Source organism: Camelus ferus, chromosome 18 (genome assembly GCF_009834535.1).
Source record: "Camelus ferus isolate YT-003-E chromosome 18, BCGSAC_Cfer_1.0, whole genome shotgun sequence".
Taxonomy (NCBI): Eukaryota; Metazoa; Chordata; class Mammalia; order Artiodactyla; family Camelidae; genus Camelus; species Camelus ferus.
In genome coordinates this window covers 780,553-801,329 of record NC_045713.1, presented here as the reverse complement: position 1 = coordinate 801,329, position 20,777 = coordinate 780,553, and the positions used below count along the sequence as shown (strand labels likewise).

Below are 20,777 nucleotides of genomic sequence, written 5' to 3'. Positions count from 1 at the left end.
GGCTGTAGTAAAATTGCTGAGAAACCATGGTAAGTGTTTCTAGGGAGTATCTTTATCCAGCCTAATTCACATATTTCCTTTCTGAAATCCATAAGACCAGCACTATTTACTGTAGAGGAATTCAGTAACATTATCTCATGTATCATCTTTCTGTGAAACTTTAAATACATAATTCCTTGATATATCTCCCATGTAATACCTTATTCTCTTAAAGATTTAAAAAACTTACTTTTTATAAACTTGTCAAGTTTTCTCTTGATATTTATGGCAAAAGAAGAAGAGTGACTGTGTTACTTAATTCCTAAGACCTAACAGATTGCATGCAATGGCTATTTATAAATGTCACTGGACTGTCACCTTATTCTTTGAATACCCTATGTAACTTAGCTTTTGAATACCCTAAGGTTCTTACAAGAAAAATCACCAGTGGGCAATATGTTTACCTAGAAGCTAATTTGTGACTGTCTGTTTTACCTTCCACTTCAAGATTCACTCTCAAGTACCTGGCATAAAATTAGAGTAATTAGGCAACTTAGGACCATAAAGAAGTGGAATAAAAATAGTGGTCAGGAAAAACAGTGTATAAATAAATAAATCAAGCACCACACTGTATCTGCAACTAGTATTCCATGAGACAAAATCTTTCCAGTGTTAGTATGTCCCTACTCTTCTTACTTACTTACAGAGTGATGAGAATTCAAATTCTGGAAATTGGAAATTGGATTATTTTCCACTGTATCTTTAGCACAGAGAATCCAGCACATACAGGCACTCAGTGAAGTAGAAAAATAAATTCAAAGTGATTTTTTAGCCACACAAACATATACCACACAAGTGAGCTATAGTCACTTTTGTGAAGGACACATCAAGTTTATTGAAGTAAACTTGGAGGTAAACTTAGAGGTAACTTAGACTACTTGAAAAGAAAAGAAAAGAAAAGAAAAGAAAAGAAACCTTTATATTTAACAATTGGGTAAAGTGGCTTGATTTATGTCCAGAACTCTAAGGATCTCAAAACACATATTTCTCAACTCTCATCTGTGGACCTATGTTTTTATGGAAAACCATAGGTTCTCTCCTTGTGCCACTTTTTACTTCCAACCTTAAAACTTTGCTTTGCATTCAGTAGTATCTTTTATCTCAATATTTATTGACAGGCAAACTATTCTCAGCCAATTCGAATAGTTCTGTAAACAAAATATTTTTGTGCAGGGCTGCTGATCCTGTTGGCTCCTGCGTAAAACTGCCCGGCCAAAAGAACTGGAAATGTAGTGTCTTGGTGGTTGCAGGGAGCCTCACCATCCCTCTAACCGATCACCCTCCTCTCCTTCTTTTGTGAATTCTCTCCCACACTGACCAGCACAGCCACCTCAGCTGAATTCTGTAACTTATTTGCTCAGTTGCCTCTCACAGACTTGGACTTTTTTCCATATTTCTTTGTTCAAAATCTTAAGAAAGATGTCCAGTTTCTAGTTCCACATGCAAAGAGACTGGAAGTCACTACTTCATTCTAACAATAAGTAAAAAGTTTAATGGATTGAGAAATCAACAACTCTTCTAGGATCCATAAGAAAAGAGAGGACACATGACAAGCTGCTACTTCCAAGTTTGGAAAGACATACAGGTAAATATAGGGAGACATGGCTCACTAGAGCAGAGACTCACCAGCAGAAACTGCCACAGGAATCAGTGCTGGAGCAAGAAAACCTGGGCTGTAATGGATAGATATTAACCAGCTATATCTGTGATCACTTTGAACATCAATATTCTAAGTGCATCAGTTTAGGGTGGGGGACATAGCTCAGCGATTCAGCACATGTTAGCATGCATGACGTCCCGGGTTCAATTCCCAGTCCCTCCATTTGAAAAAAAAATTCAAATAATGACTGAAAATATAAATCCATCACTAGAGGCAGTATTGTTTTGTTTTTTAATTTACAAACAACATTCTTCTCAGTCATCTCAGGAGTAAATAGAAGTGTCTTAATGGGAACCCATCACTATCTTTTACAAATTTCCCTGACATTTTGTTTTAGATAAGACCAGAGACTGTCCCAAAGACAGTTTCTTATCTACTTAGCACCAAGTTAGAATAAGTTTTGTGATCTCTTTTGTTTTCTAAAAATGCATCATTAATTTCACATTTTAAAGAAGACATGGAGCCCTAGTGATTATGAATATAATTAAGTGTATTTTCAAAGACTCAAATTTCAAGAACTGAGCCCAAGGTAAATTCATTCTTCTGGATCATTGTTGAATATTTCTACTATGTAATTTTCCCAACTCTGTTGTTATATCTTGAAGAAATAAATGTATATCTGGTGGATTAGCCAGTGCATTTGGATTATTTTATTTTATTTTTAAAAAGAATCATAATATCTGGATCACATTGTGGATAAGAGGTTCGAGTTTAGCTTCATCAATATGTTTTATGTGCATTTCTTTCTTTACATTTCTAGCAATATTTGAGTCTTCTTAAAGTTTTACAAACTTGAAAACTTTCTGTAATGTATAATCCACTGATTAAAGGGATTAATTATAAAAAGGAATCATGAATTTCACAGTCATTGTTTCTAATTTAAAAATATGTTCATTGTGCAATTCTCAACATCTGTAAAGTTAAAATAGAAATTTCCCTTTCCTTCTCTCCAATTTTACATGCCAGAGATAACCATGGTTAACATTTTGACATGTATCTTTTCAGATTTTATTTTCCAATTCACATAGAAACATGTGTGTACATAGATTTTAATTTAGTTTAATCTTTACTGTGAAAAATTTCAAAGTTGTGGAAATTAGAATATTATAATGAGCGAATATATACCTTTCACCCAAATTGAACTCTTTCCATTTTTCCTCAGTCTTGCTTCATCCACACTCCCACCCAATGTCTTCCATCCCTCACTGGGTTATTTGTAAAAAAAAAAAAAAAAAAAAAAAAAAGGCATAATATTTTATTAGTCAATACTTTAGTATTTATTTATCTCTAAAACATGACATTTAAACACCATTACCATGCCTAAAATTTTCTAAATAAATAACTTCAATAAAATTAAGTAGTGTTCAAGTATTCCTAAATATCTGAAAAATATATAAACTATATACATATATATAACAGAACTATACTAGACATAATGCTAGTTTATTGCAGAATAATTTAAACTAACAAAACAGGTACCCCTTTTGTATATGTAACACTCATGAAAATAAGTTGGCTTTATATAAGTCCTTTGTAGATAAATGATTAATTTTTTTATCATTTGCTTCTTAAAAATAGAATATTAATTGCATAAAATATATTTTCTTTCAAATTCAGTTTTTTCCCAATACTATCTGGACTTGTTTACATAAGTCAACCTATAGTCTGATTTATTTTAAACACTCAGTATGTGCTTCTGTCTGTTGCTTTATTAGAGAGCAAGAATTCTTTATTATTTTTAATAAAATATAATAGAAGGAAACTATACTGGGATTCTTCCATTCACAGAGTCAAGCAATGATACCTGTTTTGTTAGATCAAGTGTCTAAGACTCTCAACTTCCAAAAGATTACATGGACAAAGTTTAAAACGTCATAAATGATCAACTAACAAAGTTAAAAGTAAATGGTAGATGAAAGAACATTATTGGGATCCATTGGGATCTCTGAGCTTATGCTTTACACTCCTATTAATTTTTGAAATTCTATCTGAGGTCAGGCTTAAAGCTCACTTCTTCCATAAATGACTACTCATATCACCTATCTTTTCATGTGTGTATTTTCCAATCCTATATCATTAGTGAAATGCCTTTTAATGTCTTTTGCCCATTTTTTGAATTGAATTGTCTTTGTTTCTTTATTTTACTGTGGAGTTTTGTTATGGACTTCAGAGATGAATCCTTGGTCAGATGTGTGGTTAGCAAATATTTTCTCCCTTGCTCTAGATTCTCTTTTTATCCTCTCAACAGTCTCTTTCATATAGCAAACATTTTTCATTTTGATGAAGTCCAATATGCTGATTTTTTTTCCCTTTATAGGTCATGCTTCTGGTGTCAAGTCTAAGAAGTCACCAATCAGCATCAGCTCCCCATGGTTTCTCCTATGCTACATCTAAAAGTTTTATAGTTTATGTTTTACATGAAGGTCTATGATTCATTTTGAGTTAATTTTTGCATAAGGTGTAAGACTTAGGTCAAGGTTCACTTTTTTCTATGCATATCCAATTGTCCCAGTACCATTGGTTGAAAAGACTTTTCAAAAATTGCTTTTTGTATATTTGTCAAAAATCAGTTGCCTGTCCTTGGGTAGGGGCTATTTCTGGGTTTTCTATTCTATTCCATTGACTAATGTGTCTATTGACTAATATAAATTTTATGTAATGGGTCTAAATATTTCCTACTATACAATCTAGTAGCCTGTCTACTGTAGTCTCCTGTTCATTGCTTCCTCAACCAGGGACTCTTATCATTATGTTCCTGGTGTAAGTTTTTTGCTTTGGGGATGGCTTTTTTTACCCTATAAAAAAGACATAGATAATCTTGAATATTATTCTATTTAATGGTATTTTGTGAATTTCCTTGTGAAGAATTTAGTCTATTTATTAAGCTTTCTTAGAGAGAAAGCTCTCAGCCTCACCATTCAGTATGTTAGCTGTGGGCTTTTCATATGTAACATTTATTATGTTGAAGTAGTTATCTTTTATTCTTGTTTGTTAAGGGTTTACATCATTAAAAGGTGTTAAATTATGTTGAATGTTCTTTCTGCATAAATTGAGATGATCATGGGTTCCCTTCACCTTTATTCTGCTACTGTGGCATATTAAATTAATTAATATTTGTATGTTGAACCATTCTTGCATTCTAGGAATAAATTCCACTTGGTCACAGTGTATAATACTTAAAAATGTGCTGTTAAATTCTGTCTGCTGATATTTTCTTGAGAATTTTCATCAGGGATACTGATCTGCAATTTTTATAGTGTCCTTGTCAGGATTTGGTATCAGTGTAATGCTGACACCATAAAATGAGTCTGGAAATGTTCCCGCCTCTTCAATTTCTTGGAAGAGTTTGGGGGAGAAATAGTGTTAATTCTGCTGTAAATGTTTGGTAGACTTCACAAGTGAAGTCTTCTGGTCCTGAGCTTTTATTTATTGGAAGATTTTTGATGACTGATTCAATCTCCTAACTAGTTTTGGATGTTTAGATTTTCTATTTCTTTATGGTTCAGTCTTGGTAGGTTTTGTGATTCTAGGAATTTGTCCATTTCATCTCAGATATCCAATTTGTTGGTGTACAATTTTTCATAATGCTCTTATAACACTTTTTATTTCTGTAAATTTTATTGTAATATCCCTTCTTTCATTTATGATTTTAGTTATTTGAGTCTGTCTCTTTTTTCCATAGTCAACCTAGCGAAAATTTTGTCAATTTTGTTTATGTTTTCAATAAAGCAACTCTTGGTTTTATTGATTTTTCTCTGTATCTTTTCTGTTCTCATTTTGAATATCTCTGCTTGAAACTTTATTATTAACTTCCTGCCACTAGTTTTGCATTTAGTTTGTTCTTTTTTAGTTCTTTAAGGTGTAAATTGTTGCTTTGGGAATCTTTCTTTTTTTAATATAAGCATTTGCAGGTATAAATTTCCTTCTTAGTACTACTTTTACAGAATCCCTAAGTTTTATATGCTAGGTTTTCATTTTCATTTGACTCAGTTTTCCTAAATTTTCTTATGATACCTTCTCTGACCCATGGGTTGTTTAAGGGTGTTAATTCCTCACATTAGTGGATCTTCCAAGTTTTTCTTCTGCTATTGATATTTAGTTTCATTCCATTTTGATTTAAAAGATTATTTATATGATTTCAATCTTTTTAAATTTATTGAGACATTTTTGTGGCCTGACATAGTGTAACCTGGAGAATATTCCATATGTACTAGAGAAAAATGTGTTTTGCTGTTGTGGAGTTTTCTATATATATCTCTTAGGTTCAACTGATCTATTATGTTGATCAAGCCCCCTATTTCCTTATTGAACTTCTGTCTTGTTGTTCTACCTATTATTGAAAGTGTGTTATTGATGTCTCCTACTATTATTGTAGAGCTGTCTACTTCTCCCTTCAAGTTTTTCAATGTTTGCTTCATATATTTAGGATATTTGATGTTTGTTACAAATATCATTATAAACTACATTTGTATAACAATTCAATTGAAAAATAGGCAGGAGACCTGAATAGACATTTTGCCAAATAAGACATACAGATGGCCAACAAGCACATGAAAAGATGCTCAACATCACTAATAATCAGGGAAATGCAAATCAATCCCACAATGAGGCATCACCTCACACCTATCAGAGTGGTCATCTAAAAGAACACAAATAACAAATGTTGGCAGGGATATGGAGAAAAGGAATCCCTCATATGCTGTTGGTGAGGATGTAAATTGGTGTAGCCACTGTAGAAAACAGTATGGATGCTCCTCAAAAAGCTAAAAATGGAACTTCCATATGTTCCTTGGTGTATTATATATATATATATATATACACATACACATACATACATATATACACACACACATACATACAATGGGATACTAATCAGCCATAAAAAGTGAAAATTTGCCATTTACAACAACATGGATGGACTTGCAGGGTATTATACTTGGTGAAATAAGTCAGACAGAGAAAGACAAATACTGCATGATATCACTTATACGTGGAATCTTAAAAATACAACAAATTACAAGCTAGTGAATATAACAAAAAAGAAACAGACTTATAGAGAACAAACTAGGTTACCAGGTTACATTTTTTGTCTTTGTGTTGCTTTGTTAAGTGACTGTGCCAGTTTGTCATCATTCAGGATCATCAGGTTGTGCTTAAATAACACATTACTCATAACAATTGAATTGTCTTACTTTTTGGGACTCAAGAGTTTCTTCACTACTAACATATGAGAGTTTTCTCTTGCACAGTGAAAAAAACGTGACAATGAATATATGTATGTTCATGTATAACTGAAAAATTGTGTTCTACACTGGAATTTGACACAACACTGTAAAATGACTATTACTCAATAAAAACATTTAAAAAGAGAAAAAGAAGAAAAAAGAAACATTTTTAACACAAAATAAAACACTCAAATTTAAAACAGAAAAAAAAAAATGTTTTCTCCTGGATACATCTCCCTGTAATCACTTGAAACTCTCATTTTAAAATGTTGCTTTATGGTTTGGTTTAAAGGTTCTAACCCTAGTCTGTATTAACTTTTATATCTTCCTTTTTTAAGTTTAATTGAAAAGAAAACTAGGAAAAAATAAAAATCCTCTGGCAGTTGTGATACTAAACAGAATTATATTACAATAAAAGTCCTATAAAAGATGAAAAGCATTTTAAACACCTGTAAACAGAACTTACCTGCATGAGGTATGGTTATTAACCCTAATGTATGGATTTTCCTTGCCTCTGCTTTTGAAGTCCATGATGCTGAACTAGCAGAGTGTTTTGTTGATGTATCACTCCATGGTGTCATGCAGGTGGTCCCCCTAGAGTGGGACAGAGAAGGACCAGTGATACACTGGGCAGGAGATCGTGTCTGGTGTGAAAGCAATGATCATGGCCTATGCTGGGAGGAAAACAGTAAAGGGAGCATTAATTTAGAGCCTTTATAGTTATGGTCAACAGATATGACAGAACTTCATTTTCAGCAGTATATTTTTTTTTTAAGATTCAGAAAACTTAATTCTTTCCTGTAAACTGGATATAGCTAGTGAATATCTTAAAGTCTTTGAGCAACTGCTTTTGGATTCGCTCACTCTGAAATTCCGTGTACCGAACATGCTGCATACATCTCGTATTAGAATAATATTCACTACAGAGTTGTTAGCAAGTGGATTACAGCACTTTCATTCACCATACAAGGCTTACTGACATTTTGAAAATTTTCTCAGATTTCAGAGGTTAGTTTTAACGCCAGTTTTGAAATGAGGCAGATTTGGCAGAGAAATGCTCTTGGAGCGAGTTGTACCCAAAAGATATGTAATTTACCTAGTTTCACTCACCGTGACATTCCGTGTTCTGAACACGTTATATGCATCACGGATTCAACAAACATTTAATGAGTTGTGAACATGTGTATTACCGAACATTCATCCACCTTACAATGCAAATACATACATAGAAAGTTTAATATGATTTAGTAAATTTCTCCTAATGTCAGTTTTTGAAATAATGCAGTTTACACAGAAAAATCCTCTTGGAGTGAGTTCCACCCAATAGACATGCAATTTACATAGAACCCATCATCGTGAAATTCCGTGCTCCGAAAAACCTACATGCATCATGGATTCGACAAATATTCACTACAGAGTTGTTTGCATAAGGATTACCGAAATTTCATAAACCATAAAAGCCTCATTGACATTTTGAAACATTTTCTCATATGTCGAAATTTTTTCCTAATGCCAGGTTTGAAAATAAGGCATATCCGCAGAAAAATTCTCGTGGAGTGAGTACTTCCCAATAGAAATGTAATTTACATAGTTTCCCTTACAGTGACATTCCAATTTCCGAAACGCTTCATGCATCAAGGTTTCAACAAACTTTCTCGAATGAGTTGTGAACATGTAGGTTACAAAACTTTCATCCACAATACATGGCATATTTACACCTAGAAATATTAACTGAATTTGCAGCTTTTTCCTAATGCCAGCTTCGAAAATCAGGATTTTCTCAGAAAAAATTTTTGGGGGAGATCCAAGCAAGAGATGTGTAAACATAGATTCCATCGCCGGGAATTTCCGTGATACGATCACGCTACATGCATAACGCTTTCTACAAATATCCACCACAGATTAGTTTGATTGTGGTTTTACGAAATTCCATTACAATACAAGGCATATTCACACTTTGAAGCACTTTCTCTGATTTTGCAGGGATTTTCAAATGCCAGGTTCGAAAATGAGGCAGATTTCGCAGAAAAAACTCTTGGAGCGAGTTCTACCCAAGAGACATATATTTTACATTGATTCACTCACCGTGAGTTTCTGTGTTCTGAACACGTTTCATGTATCTCGGATTCGACAAATATTCACTCCAGAGTTGTTTGCATACGGATTACCGAACTTTCATCCACCATACAATCATATTTACACCTACAAACATTTAATCTGAGTTCGCAGTTTTGTCCTAACAGCAGTTTCAAAAATCAGGCAGTTTTCAAAGGAAAAAAATTTTGGAGCATGTTCTACTCAATAGATATGTAAATTACATATATCTCCTGCTGTGAAATTACGTGTATCGAACACGCTACATGCAGAAAGTATTCGACAAAAATACACTACATAGCGGTTGCATGTGGATTACAGGACTTTCATCACAATACAAGGCATATTGATGCTTAGAAGCATTTTCTCTGATTTCACAGAATTTTCAAACGCCAGTTTTGAAAATGATGTAGATTTCACGGCAAAAAATCCTTGAAGCACGTTCTAACCAATTGACTAATAATTTACATGTATTCGCACACCATGAAATTCGTGTTCCGAACGTGCTACATGAATGTTGGATTTGACAAGTATTCACTACAGAGTTGTTAGCATGTGGATTACAGCACTTTCATTCACCACACCACGGCTACTGACACTTTGAAGAATTTTCTCAGATTTCACAGCTTAGATTTAACACCAGGATTGAAAATGAGGCAGATTTGGCAGAAAAAATGCTCTTGGAGCGTAAGTTTGTAAACAAAAGATATGTAATTTACCTAGTTTCACTCACCGTGACATTCCGTGCTCTGAACAAGTTATATGCATCACGGATTTAGGATATATTCTTAATGAGTTGTGAACACGTGTATTACCGAACTTTAATCCACCTTACAATGCATATTTATACATAGGAAATTTAATACTGATTTAGTAGATTTCCCCTAATGTTAGTTTTAATATAATGCAGTTTACACAGAAAAACACCTTGGAGGGAGCTCTACCCATAGATATGCAATTTACATAGAACCCCGTCATCGTGAAATTCCTGTTCCGAACACGCTTCATGGATCTCGGATTCGACAAATATTCACTACTGAGTTGTTAGCATAAGGATTACCGAACTTTCATCTCCACATAAAAGCCATATTGACACTTTGAAGCATTTTCTCTGATTTTGCAGAGATTTTCAATTGCCAGGTTCGAAAATGAGGTAGATTTCACAGAAAATCTCTTGAGCCATTTCTACCAAGGGAAATATATTTTACATAGATTCGCTCACCGTTGATCATTCTGTGTTCAAAACAAACTTCATGTATCTCGGATTTGAAAAATATTCACTACAGAGTTGGTTGCATTGCAGTGATTACCGAATTTCATCCACCATACAAGTCATATTTACACCTAGAAACATTTACCCTCTGTTCGCAGCATTGTCCTAATAGCAGTTTCGAAAATCAGGCAGTTTCAAAGGAAAAAAATGTTGGAGCATTTCTACTCAATAGATATGTAAATTACATAGATTCTCCTGCTGTGCAATACGTGTAATCGAACACGCTACATGCAGAAATTATTCGACAAAAATACACTACAGAGTTTTTTGCATGTGGATTACAAAGACTTTCATCACAACAAAAAAGGCATATTGTTGCTTAGAAGCATTTTTTCTGATTTCACAGAATGTTCCAAAGCCAGTTTCGAAAATGAGGCAGATTTCACGGCAAAAAGCTCTTGGAGCTTTTTCTAAACAATAGACATTTAATTTACATGGATTCGCTCACCATGAATTCCGGTTCCGAACACGCTCCATGCATCTCAGATTCGACTAATATACTTCACAGTTGTTAGCTTAAGGATTACCGAAATTTCATCCATCATAAAAGCCATATTGACACTTTGAAGCATTTTCTCATATTTGAAACTTTTTCCTAATGCCAGTTTTGAAAATGAGTCAGATTTCACGGCAAAAACTCTTGGAGCGGGTTCTAACCAATAAACATGTAATTTACATGGATTCGCTAACCGTGAAATTCCGTGTTCCAACACGCTGCATGCATCTCGGATTCGACATATATTCACTTCAGTGTTGTTAGCAAGTGGATTACAGCACTTTCATCTACCATAAATGGCTTACTGACACTTTGAATACTTTTCTCAGATTTCACAGGTTAGTTTTAACGCCCAGTTTTGAAAATGAGGCAGATTTGGTCTAAAAATGCTCCTGGAGCGAGTTGTACCCAAAAGATATGTAATTTACCTAGTTTAACTCACCGTGACATTCCGTTTTCTGAACAACTTTATATGCATCATGGATTCAACAAACATACTTAATGAGTTGTGAACACGGTATTACCGAACTTTCATCCACCTTACAATGCATATTTATACATAGAAATTTATATACTGATTTAGTAGATTTCCCCTAATGTTAGTTTTTAATATAATGCAGTTACACAGAAAAACCCTCTTGGAGAGAGTTCTACTCAATAGACATGCAATTAACATAGAACCCGTCATCGTGAAATTCCGTGTGTCCGAAAAACCTACATGCATCACGGATTCGACAAATATTCACTACAGAGTTGTTAGCATAAGGATTACCGAAATTTCATCCATCATAAAAGCCATATTGACACTTTGAAACATTTTCTCATATTTTGAAACTTTTTCCTAATGCCAGGTTTTAAAATGAGTCATATTCGCAGAAAAATACTCGTGGAGCGAGTACTTCCCAATAAAATATAATTTACACAAAGTTTCCCTCACAGTGACATTCCAATTTCTGAACACGCTTCATACATCAGGGTTTCAACAAACTTTCTCAAATGAGTTGTGAACATGTAGATTACAGAACTTTCATCCACCATACATGGCATATTTACACTTAGAAACATTAATTCTGAATTTGCAGCTTTTTCCTAATGCCAGTTTCGAAAATCAGGCCGTTTTCTCAGAAAAAAATTTTGGAGCGTGATCTACCCAATATATGTGTAATTTACATAGATTCCATCCCTGGGAATTTCCGTGATACGATCACGCTACATGCATAACGCTTTCTACAAATATACACACAGATTTGTTTGCATGTGTTTTTACGAACTTCCATCACAAAAAAAAGTATTGAAAACTTTGAAGCATTTTTCTCTGATTTTGCAGGGATTTTCAAATGCCAGTTTCGAAAATGGAGGCAGATTTCGCAGAAAAATCTCTTGGAGCGTGTTCTACACAAGGCAACATGTATTTTACATTGATTCGCTCACCGTGATATTCTGTGTTCGAACACGCTTCATGTATCTCGGATTTGACAAATATTCACTCCAGAGTTGTTTGCATGCGGATTACCGAACTTTCATCCACCATACAAGTCATATTTACACTTAGAAACATTTACTCTGAGTTCGCAGCTTTGTCCGAATAGCAGTTTCGAAAATCAGGCATTTTTCAAAGGAAAAAACTTTTTGGAGCATGTTCTACTCAATAGATATGTAAATTATAATATATTCTCCTGCTGTGAAATTACGTGTATCAACACGCTACATGCAGAACGCATTCGAGAAAAATACCCTACAGATTTTTTTGCATGTGGATTACAGGACTTTCATCACAATACAAGGCATATTGATGCTTAGAAGCATTTTCTCTGATTTCACAGAATTTTCTAAACGCCAGTTTCGAAAATGAGGCAGATTTCACGGCAAAATATTCTTGGAGCACGTTCTAACCAATAGAGTTGTAATAAATGCATTCGCTCATCGTGCAATTCCGCGTTCCGAACACGCTACATGCATCTCGGATTCGAAAAATATTCACTACAGTGTTGTTAGCATGTGGATTACAGTACTTTCATTCACCACACACGGCTTACTGACACTTTGAAGAATTTTCTCAGATTTCACAGCTTAGATTTTATGCCAGGACTGAAAATGAGGCAAATTTGGCAGAAAAATGCTGTTGGAGCGAGTTGTACCCAAAGATATGTAATTTCCCTAGTTTCACTCACCGTGACATTCCTTGTTCTGAACACGTTATATGCATCACGTATTCAACAAAACATTCTTTAATGAGTTGTGAACACGTGTATTACCGAACTTTCATCCACTTACAATGCATATTTATACATAGAAATTTTTATACTGATTTAGTAGATTTCCCCTAATGTTAGTTTTTAATATAATGCAGTTTACACAGAAAAATACCCCTTTGAGAAGAGTTCTACCAAATAGATATGCAATTTACATAGAACCCGTCATCGTGAAATTCCTGTTTCCGAACACACTTCATGGATCTCAGATTCGACAAATATTCACTACTGAGTTGTTAGCATAAGGATTACCGAACTTTCATCCACCATAAAAGCCATATTGACACTTTGAAGCATTTTCTCTGATTTTGCAGAGATTTTCAATTAGTTTCGAAAATGAGGTAGATTTCGCAGAAAAATCTCTTTGAGCCAGTTCTAACCAAGAGACATATATTTTACATATTCGCTCACCGTGATATTCTGTGTTCGAAACACGCTTCATGTATCTCGCATTCGACAAATATTCACTACAGAGTTGGTTGCATGCGGATTACCGAATTTTCATCCACCATACAAATCATTTTTACACCTAGAAACATTTACTCTATGTTCGCAGCTTTGTCTTAAGAGCAGTTTCGAAAATCAGGCAGTTTTCAAAGGAAAAAAATTTGAAGCATGTTCTACTCAATAGATATGTAAATTACATAGATTCTCCTACTGTGAAATTTCGTGTATCGAACAGATTACATGCAGAAATTATTCGACAAAATACACTACAGAGTTGTTTGCATGTGGATTACAAGTCTTTCATTACAATAGAAGGCATATTGATGCTTAGAAGCATTTTCTCTGATTTCACAGAATTTTCCAAACGCCAGTTTGAAAATGTGGCAGATTTCATGGCAAAAAACTCTTGGAGCGGTTTCTAACCAATAAACATGTAATTTACATGTATTCGCTAACCATGAAATTCCGTGTTCAAAACACGCTGCATGCATCTCGGATTCGACATATATTCACTTCAGTGTTGTTAGCAAGTGGATTAACAGCACTTTCATCTACCATAAATGGCTTACTGACACTTTGAATACTTTTCTCAGATTTCACAGGTTAGTTTTAACGCCAGTTTTTAAAATGAGGCAGATGTGGTCTAAAATGCTCCTGGAGCGAGTTGTACCCAAAAGATATTTAATTTACCTAGTTTCACTCACCGTGACATTCCGTGTTCTGAACAATTTATATGCATCATGGATTCAACAAACATACTTTAATGAGTTGTGAACACGTGTATTACCGAACTTTCATCACCTTACAATGCATATTTATACATAGAAATTTATATACTGATTTAGTAGATTCCCCTAATGTTAGTTTTTAATATAATGCAGTTTACACAGAAAAAACCCTCTTGGAGAGAGTTCTACTCAATAGATATGCAGTTAACATAGAACCCGTCATCGTGAAATTCCGTGTTCCGAAAAACCTACATGCATCACGGATTCGACAAATATTCACTACAGAGTTGTTACCATAAGGATTCCCGAAATTTCATCCACCATAAAAGCCATATTGGACACTTTGAAACTTTTCTAATATTTCGAAACATTTTCCTAATGCCAGGTTTGAAAATGAGCATATTTGCAGAAAAATTCTCGTGGAGCGATTACCTCCCAATAGAAATGTAATTTACAAAGTTTTCCCTCAAAGTGACATTCCAATTTCTGAACACGCTTCATGCATCATGGTTTCAACAAACTTTCTCGAATGAGTTGTGAACATGTAGATTACAGAAATTTCACCCACGATACATGGCATATTTACATCTAGAACATTAATTCTTAATTTGCAGATTTTTCCTAATGCCAGTTTGAAATAAGGCCGTTTTTCCTCAGAAAAAATTTTTGGAGCGAGTTCTACCCTATAGATGTGTAATTTACATAGACTCCATCGCCAGGAATTTCCGTGATACGATCACGCTACATGCATAACGCTTTCCACAATATTCACCACAGATTTGTTTGCATGTGGTTTTACGAACTTCCATCACAAAACAAGGCATGTAGAAACTTTGAAGCATTTTCTCTGATTTGCAGGGATTTTCAAAATGCCAGTTTCGAAAATAAGGCAGATTTTGCAAAAAAAAATCTCTTGGAGCGTGGTTCTACACAAGGGACATATATTTTACATTGATTCGCTCACCGTGATATTCTTTGTTCCGAACACGCTTCATGTATCTCGGATTCGACAAATATTCACTCCAGAGTTTGTTTGCATGCGGATTACAGAACTTTCATTAACCATACAAACATAATTACACCTAGAAACATTTACTCTGAGTTCGCAGCTTTGTCCGAATAGCAGTTTCGAAAATCAGGCATTTTTCAAAGGAAAAACTTTTGGAGCATGTTCTACTCAATAGATATGTAAATTATATATATTCTCCTGCTGTGAAATTACGTGTATCGAACACGCTACATGTAGAAAGGATTCGAGAAAAATACTCTACAGAGTTGTTTGCACGTGAATTACAGGACTTTCATCACAATACAAGGCATATTGATGCTTAGAAGCAGTTTCTCTGATTTCACAGTATTTTCCAAACGCCAGTTTCGAAAATGAGCCAGATTCACGGCAAAAAATTCATGGAGCACGTTCTAACCAATAGACTTGTAATTTACATGGATTCGCTCACCATGTAATTCCGTGCTCTGAACGTGCTTCATGTATCTCGGATTCGAAAAATATTCACTACAGAGTTGGTTGCATGCAGATTACCGAATTTTCATCCACCATACAAGTCATATTTACACCTAGAAACATTTACTCTATGTTCGCAGCATTGTCCTAATAGCAGTTTCGAAAATCAGGCAGTTTTCAAAGGAAAAAAATGTTGGAGCATGTTCTACTCAATAGATATGTAAATTACATAGATTCTCCTACTGTGAAATTACGTGTATCGAACACGCTACATGCAGAAATTATTCGACAAAAAATACACTACAGAGTTTTTTGCATGTGGATTACAAGACTTTCATCACAAAAAAAGGCATATTGTTGCTTAGAAGCATTTTTCTGATTTCACAGAATGTTCCAAATGCCAGTTTCGAAAATGAGGCAGATTTCACGGCAAAAAGCTCTTGGAGGCTTTTTCTAAACAATAGACATTTAATTTACATGGATTCGCTCACCATGAAATTCCGTGTTCCGAACACGCTCCATGCATCTCAGATTCGACTAATATACACTTCACAGTTGTTAGCTTAAGGATTACCGAAATTTCATCCATCATAAAAGCCATATTGACACTTTGAAGCATTTTCTCATATTTTGAAACTTTTCCTAATGCCAGTTTTGAAAATGAGTCAGATTTCACGGCAAAAAACTCTTGGAGCGGGTTCTAACCAATAAACATGTAATTTACATGGATTCGCTAACCGTGAAATTCCGTGTTCCAAACACGCTGCATGCATCTCGGATTCGACATATATTCACTTCAGTGTTGTTAGCAAGTGGATTACAGCACTTTCATCTACCATAAATGGCTTACTGACACTTTGAATACTTTTCTCAGATTTCACAGGTTAGTTTTAACGCCAGTTTTGAAAATGAGGCAGATTTGGTCTAAAAATGCTCCTGGAGCGAGTTGTACCCAAAGATATGTAATTTACCTAGTTTTAACTCACCGTGACATTCCGTTTTTCTGAACACTTTATATGCATCATGGATTCAACAAACATACTTTAATGAGTTGTGAACACGTGTATTACCGAACTTTCATCCACCTTACAATGCATATTTATACATAGAAATTTATATACTGATTTAGTAGATTTCCCCTAATGTTAGTTTTTAATATAATGCAGTTTACACAGAAAAACCCTCTTGGAGAGAGTTTCTACTCAATAGACATGCAATTAACATAGAACCCGTCATCGTGAAATTCCGTGTTCCGAAAACCTACATGCATCACGGATTCGACAAATATTCACTACAGAGTTGTTAGCATAAGGATTACCGAAATTTCATCCATCATAAAAGCCATATTGACACTTTGAAACATTTTCTCATATTTTGAAACTTTTTCCTAATGCCAGGTTTTAAAATGAGTCATATTCGCAGAAAAATACTCGTGGAGCGAGTACTTCCCAATAAAAATATAATTTACAAAGTTTCCCTCACAGTGACATTCCAATTTCTGAACACGCTTCATACATCATGGTTTCAACAAACTTTCTCAAATGAGTTGTGAACATGTAGATTACAGAACTTTCATCCACCATACATGGCATATTTACACTTAGAAACATTAATTCTGAATTTGCAGCTTTTTCCTAATGCCAGTTTCGAAAATCAGGCCGTTTTCTCAGAAAAAAATTTTGGAGCGTGATCTACCCAATATATGTGTAATTTACATAGATTCCATCCCTGGGAATTTCCGTGATACGATCACGCTACATGCATAACGCTTTCTACAAATATACACCACAGATTTGTTTGCATGTGTTTTTACGAACTTCCATCACAAAAAAAAGCATATTGAAACTTTGAAGCATTTTCTCTGATTTTGCAGGGATTTTCAAATGCCAGTTTCGAAAATGAGGCAGATTTCGCAGAAAAAAATCTCTTGGAGCGTGTTCTACACAAGGCACATGTATTTTACATTGATTCGCTCACCGTGATATTCTGTGTTCCGAACACGCTTCAATGTATCTCGGATTTGACAAATATTCACTCCAAGAGTTGTTGCATGCGGATTACCGAACTTTCATCCACCATACAAGTCATATTACACTTAGAAACATTTACTCTGAGTTCGCAGCTTTGTCCACGAATAGCAAGTTTCGAAAATCAGGCATTTTTCAAAGGAAAAAAACTTTTGGAGCATGTTCTACTCAATAGATATGTAAATTATATATATTCTCCTGCTGTGAAATTACGTGTATCAAACACGCTACATGCAGAACGCATTCGAGAAAAATACCCTACAGATTTTTTTGCATGTGGATTACAGGACTTTCATCACAATACAAGGCATATTGATGCTTAGAAGCATTTTCTCTGATTTCACAGAATTTTCTAAACGCCAGTTTCGAAAATGAGGCAGATTTCACGGCAAAATATTCTTGGAGCACGTTCTAACCAATAGAGTTGTAATAAATGCATTCGCTCATCGTGCAATTCCGCGTTCCGAACACGCTACATGCATCTCGGGTTCGAAAAATATTCACTACAGTGTTGTTAGCATGTGGATTACAGTACTTTCATTCACCACACACGGCTTACTGACACTTTGAAGAATTTTCTCAGATTTCACAGCTTAGATTTTATGCCAGGACTGAAAATGAGGCAAATTTGGCAGAAAAATGCTGTTGGAGCGAGTTGTACCCAAAAGATATGTAATTTCCCTAGTTTCACTCACCGTGACATTCCGTGTTCTGAACACGTTATATGCATCACGTATTCAACAAACATTCTTTAATGAGTTGTGAACACGTGTATTACCGAACTTTCATCCACCTTACAATGCATATTTATACATAGAAATTTTTATACTGATTTAGTAGATTTCCCCTAATGTTAGTTTTTAATATAATGCAGTTTACACAGAAAAATCCCCTTTGAGAGAGTTCTACCAAATAGATATGCAATTTACATAGAACCCGTCATCGTGAAATTCCTGTTCCGAACACACTTCATGGATCTCAGATTCGACAAATATTCACTACTGAGTTGTTAGCATAAGGATTACCGAACTTTCATCCACCATAAAAGCCATATTGACACTTTGAAGCATTTTCTCTGATTTTGCAGAGATTTTCAATTTCCAGTTTCGAAAATGAGGTAGATTTCGCAGAAAAATCTCTTTGAGCCAGTTCTAACCAAGAGACATATATTTTACATAGATTCGCTCACCGTGATATTCTGTGTTCGAAACACGCTTCATGTATCTCGCATTCGACAAATATTCACTACAGAGTTGGTTGCATGCGGATTACCGAATTTTCATCCACCATACAAATCATTTTTACACCTAGAAACATTTACTCTATGTTCGCAGCTTTGTCTTAAGAGCAGTTTCGAAAATCAGGCAGTTTCAAAGGAAAAAAATTTTGAAGCATGTTCTACTCAATAGATATGTAAATTACATAGATTCTCCTACTGTGAAATTTCGTGTATCGAACAGATTACATGCAGAAATTATTCGACAAAAATACACTACAGAGTTGTTTGCATGTGGATTACAAGTCTTTCATTACAATAGAAGGCATATTGATGCTTAGAAGCATTTTCTTCTGATTTCACAGAATTTTCCAAACGCCAGGTTTGAAAATGTGGCAGATTTCATGGCAAAAAACTCTTGGAGCGGTTTCTAACCAATAAACATGTAATTTACATGTATTCGCTAACCATGAAATTCCGTGTTCAAAACACGCTGCATGCATCTCGGATTCGACATATATTCACTTCAGTGTTGTTAGCAAGTGGATTACAGCACTTTCATCTACCATAAATGGCTTACTGACACTTTGAATACTTTTCTCAGATTTCACAGGTTAGTTTTAACGCCAGTTTTTAAAATGAGGCAGATGTGGTCTAAAAATGCTCCTGGAGCGAGTTGTACCCAAAAGATATTTAATTTACCTAGTTTCACTCACCGTGACATTCCGTGTTCTGAACAATTTATATGCATCATGGATTCAACAAACATACTTTAATGAGTTGTGAACACGTGTATTACCGAACTTTCATCCACCTTACAATGCATATTTATACATAGAAATTTATATACTGATTTAGTAGATTTCCCCTAATGTTAGTTTTTAATATAATGCAGTTTACACAGAAAAACCCTCTTGGAGAGAGTTCTACTCAATAGACATGCAGTTAACATAGAACCCGTCATCGTGAAATTCCGTGTTCCGAAAAACCTACATGCATCACGGATTCGGCAAATATTCACTACAGAGTTGTTACCATAAGGATTCCCGAAATTTCATCCACCATAAAAGCCATATTGACACTTTGAAACATTTTCTAATATTTCGAAACATTTTCCTAATGCCAGGTTTGAAAATGAGGCATATTTGCAGAAAAATTCTCGTGGAGCGATTACCTCCCAATAGAAATGTAATTTACAAAGTTTCCCTCAAAGTGACATTCCAATTTCTGAACACGCTTCATGCATCATGGTTTCAACAAACTTTCTCGAATGAGTTGTGAACATGTAGATTACAGAAATTTCACCCACGATACATGGCATATTTACATCTAGAAACATTAATTCTTAATTTGCAGATTTTTCCTAATGCCAGTTTGAAAATAAGGCCGTTTTCTCAGAAAAAATTTTTGGAGCGAGTTCTACCCTATAGATGTGTAATTTACATAGACTCCATCGCCAGGAATTTCCGTGATACGATCACGCTACATGCATAACGCTTTCCACAAATATTCACCACAGATTTGTTTGCATGTGGTTTTACGAACTTCCATCACAAAACAAGGCATGTAGAAACTTTGAAGCATTTTCTCTGATTTTGCAGGGATTTTCAAATGCCAGTTTCGAAAATAAGGCAGATTTTGCAAAAAAAATCTCTTGGAGCGTGTTCTACACAAGGGACATATATTTTACATTGATTCGCTCACCGTGATATTCTTTGTTCCGAACACGCTTCATGTATCTCGGATTCGACAAATATTCACTCCAGAGTTGTTTGCATGCGGATTACAGAACTTTCATTAACCATACAAACATAATTACACCTAGAAACATTTACTCTGAGTTGCAAGCTTTGTCGAA

General features: G+C 34.7%; 1 long non-coding RNA gene across 1 annotated transcript in view; it reads right to left on the bottom strand.

Annotated features, from left to right (window-relative positions):
• Window positions 1-4,607: 4,607 nt before the first annotated feature.
• The window catches only part of LOC116657406, a 20,348-nt gene continuing 4,178 nt past the window's right edge, over window positions 4,608-20,777 (bottom strand). Inside the window, exon 3 of the long non-coding RNA XR_004312487.1 lies at window positions 4,608-5,297. This is a non-coding gene — a long non-coding RNA (uncharacterized LOC116657406). The remainder of the gene's footprint in view (window positions 5,298-20,777) is intronic.